This window comes from Olea europaea, unplaced genomic scaffold (genome assembly GCF_002742605.1).
Source record: "Olea europaea var. sylvestris unplaced genomic scaffold, O_europaea_v1 scaffold453, whole genome shotgun sequence".
Lineage (NCBI taxonomy): Eukaryota > Viridiplantae > Streptophyta > Magnoliopsida > Lamiales > Oleaceae > Olea > Olea europaea.
Window position 1 is genome coordinate 241051 of NW_019262837.1, and position 4134 is coordinate 245184.

Sequence of the window (4134 nt, forward strand, 5' to 3'; positions counted from 1 at the left end):
TGGGCCGTCTGGGGCGGCTGGGCGCGCCCAGACGGCGCCCAGTCGTCGTTTACGGCATTTTTGATGAGGAGATCGTCGGAAAACTTCATTTCTGGCGATCTCCACTCCTTCCCAAGTAATATGTTGCCAAAATTCCACATTTACACATGAATTTCTCAAGAAATATGTAGAAAATCATACTTTTTTCCAAAAATAAAAATATAAACATGGTTTTTTTTTGTATAAATTTCTTACCTTCTTCCGAGGGATTTTGGCAAAGTGGGTATCCTGTTTTTCCTTATTTGTCGGTGTCTGGGTCGACTGTGCTACAGTATTTTCCCGTCTCCCTCTGCTTTGCTTCGTTTTCAAATGAGGGTAAAATTGGGAATCTCTTTTTTTTTTTTTTTCACTGTTTTTTATAATTTTACCTTTTTTTTTTCTTTTTCATTGGTCAAAGGCCAGTTTAAAAAATTGGCCGAGTCAACCGGCCGGCCGACAGCCACTAATTCCTCTGCTAAACTTCCCAATTCAAATCACAGTTGCTCCTGTTGGCTCTTCCTTTCAGGTTCTTCTCTTTTGTTTCGCCTTGAGTCCCTTTCTTCCCCATTGAGCTACCTCATGACACCTCCTCCTCCGTGTGAGAGAGAGGGAGAGACAGAGAGGGAAAGAAATGGTGTCGGGGTCTGGGATCTGTTCGAAGAAGGTGGTGATGGATGCAAGACACCACATGCTGGGGCGTTTGCATCCATAACTGCGAAGGAATTACTCAATGGCCAGAAAGTGGTTGTAGTGAGATGCGAGGAAATCTGCCTTTCAGGTGGACTACTCCGCCAGAAAATCAAGTACCTGAGGTTTCTCCGAAAGCGCATGAATACCAAGCCTTCACATGGTCCCATCCACTTCCGGGCAGCCTCTAAAATCCTCTGGCGTACCATCCGTGGGTATTAACATGTTTTTCTTTCGTTTCTTTGTTAGGTTCTTTTTATGGGTTTTTTGAATGTGAATGCATATCTATCTGTGGAGAAAACGTTAAATTGATGTTCTGGTTTTGTTTAGATGTACATATTGTGAATTTTCTCTCATCTTATGTTCAGAGGAGTGTAGAAATTGGCTTCGTGAGATGTATTGACGGATCCCTAGCTGGTACTTCTGTTTATTTATACCTATATATCTTGCGACCATGAATGTGTATGCATGTACAGAAAATGCCTGTTTGATGTTTTCATTCTGGAGTGTCAAAATATGTTCAATTCATCTTCATCGATTAAACAACACTGTAGTTGGTGTGTAAATGTATTGATAGATTACATATACACTTATCACATATGTTATAATAAATGTGCAATGCATGAGAAAACTGCCAATTTCAAGTCCATGTTGCTGGCTTTAAATTTGTTGGGAACAGAACTTAGTTTGTTGTATTTCTGTTTTGTACAACGTACTCAGTATTCTTTTATGAATTTATCATTTATGTCCGTTTAGTAATGGGATCAATGGAGTAAATAAACTTTGATCAAGTAAAGATTGTCATTGAGAAATGCCAAATTTAAGATCTAATGAAATGATGGGCATCGGCTCATTTGAATATGGTGATAAAAATATGATAATTTTGTGATTTCCCCCCGGAATTCAGTTGTCTTAAATTTGTCATATTATTCAGTAATACTAAATACATTTGACTTTCATCTCTAGTTATTTTAATTGGATAGCTATAGGAGTTTTGTGGTTTTAGAATATAATTGTAAATTATCAAATGAGATTTAAATGTTCGTAGAATTCCTCATTGGTTTATAGAAGCGCTTTCTGATCGAACTGAGACAGAAAATGCTGTATATATTTTAGCTGAAAAGATAAATATCCTGTTTTTATTCTTCTGTGGAACTTATTTTAGGTTATACACTCAATGGAAATCTACTTGTACTGTTGCATAGCATAAACTTAGTCTTCTTTCATTAATGGACATTAGTCATTAGGCTATATATCTTTTTATTTAAAAATAAAGAAGCTACTGCAGAGATGGATGGTGCTTTTTGGAAGTTTTTTGTTGGACAAATATTGCTTTGTCTGAGTTTTTATTTTTTATTTTTCTGTCAATAGTTGTGTCATACTATTTGTTAATTTGGTTGTAGGTTGATTCCCCACAAGACTAAATGAGGAGCAGCTGCACTTGCTCGACGGAAGGTTTATGAGGGTGTTCCCCCACCATATGACAAGATGAAGAGAATGGTCATTCCAGATGCTTTCAAGTCAGTTTGATAGCGTGGTCTTTCTTTCTTTGTTTGTTATAAAAATGTGGTGCGTTAGAATCTTTTCAACTTACTGACTGTTTGATGATTAGGGTTCTGAGGCTCCAAGCTGGAGATAAGTACTGATTGTTGGGTAGAGACTCATCGGAAGTCAGATGGAACCATTATGATACTATAAGGGAAAGCTTACATGCTACCATTTCTGTGCACACTGTTGTGCAAATCAATCACTTTTGGATTTGCAGTTTGTCACATGAACATGAGTTGTCTTGTTTAGCCCCTATTTGAGCCTGATTGTGTAACAACTCATTTTCAACCACTCATTCTCCCAATAAAATTATTTTACATATAAACTTTTTCTCACTCTTTAACCACATATTCTTAATTAAAAAAAAAAAAAAGGAAAAAAAAATTCCCGTTATGAAATCTATTCTTAAAAAATGGGGTTCAGACGGGGGCTAAATGGTTGATCATTATCTTTATAGCCGTTTGCCTAAGATTGAGTCTTGCCTACTTCAAATTTCATGTGACAATTCTTTTGTTTTTTGTTTTGCGATGCGTTTTCTCAAAATTGTTTATTTAGTTGATCTCTTTGTTTGATTTCCTCTGACAACACCATCTATTCCTAACTTTCTGATGTCCCTGATTTAAGAGCACGCTTCCCAATTTGTTGTTACTCCTCCATCCTTGATGGTTTTGTACTTTTGTTCCTTCTCCCTAGTTCAGGCATTACATTTTTCCTTCCATTTATTTGCTGCTAAAATTTGTCACTGCCCTGGTCCTTGGACTTCTTGAGGCAAATTATTGAGATGTCATTATTGTTTAACTTGTGTATGTGAATTTTCATGATGTTGGTTTTCATATTTATTGCATGTTTGCACCTTTTATCCACACGTTTTGTCGGACCCACACCTTATACTTGACACATTCCATAGAACCCTCAGCTTATAAGCACTACCAGACAAGTAGTTTCGCACTTGCATGGATCTTTCATCATAGTTTAGGTTATGTATTACAGACCACCTTAGAAAGTTTTTCTAACCACAACAACTACATTTAATATTGAAGGAGCTTGAAAAGAAGAGGAAAGAGAGAGCTCAGGCAACATACGAGAGGAAGCAGCAGTTCAATAAACTGCGGATAAAAGCCAAGAAGCTTGCTGAGGAGAAGCTTGGTAGTTGGCACTCAACTTGAAATTATTGCTTCAATCAAGAATTGAACTAGGAACATAGTTGTTTGTGTTAGGTAGAGTGGTTTATTTTATTCGCAGAGATTTCTGTTACACATATTTGAGCTTCTGAATCTAATAACCCTCATCTGTGTTCTTTAACAAATGATTTAATGAGTTGAATGAAACTATTTAAATTGATAGATAGAGGTTGATTATAAAAACAAAATTCATTTTCTGATGATCCAATGGAACTAGCTTGCCGTGGAGGGGATTCTACTGAAAGAAAACCTCTTCGTTTTTTAGTTAATTATGTCAATGGTCATTAAAGTTTTAAGTAATTACCTCAATGGTCACTCAAGTTATTTTCTTGCCAAAATAATCACTCAAATTTCTAACTATTACATTAATGATCACTTACTAAAAAATTTAAATTAAATCGTACGTGTCACTATTAAATGCCAATGTGTCATTAAACAACATTATTTATTAGGTTAAGTCAGTCAAATTGAGGAGTTAGGAATTGGAGCTTATGATCAGAAGAGAAAATGTAATTTGAGTGTGATTTTAATTTTGGTCGTCAATTTATTGGGCTTTAGAAACTGCACGCTGGATTTGTGTTTGTTGGACATTGTAGATGGTTGCTAATTTCCAAGTTTGCTGTGTCGTGGTATTCAATGCAAAGTTGATTACGATTCTAAAATTCAGTCCTTGTCATGTGTTTGGCCATTGAATGGAAAT

At 36.0% G+C, this 4134-nt stretch overlaps 1 pseudogene; it reads left to right on the top strand.

Moving 5' to 3' along the window:
- The first annotated feature begins 514 nt into the window (after positions 1-514).
- LOC111388078 lies at positions 515-3642 on the top strand (annotated as a pseudogene).
- Positions 3643-4134: the final 492 nt, after the last annotated feature.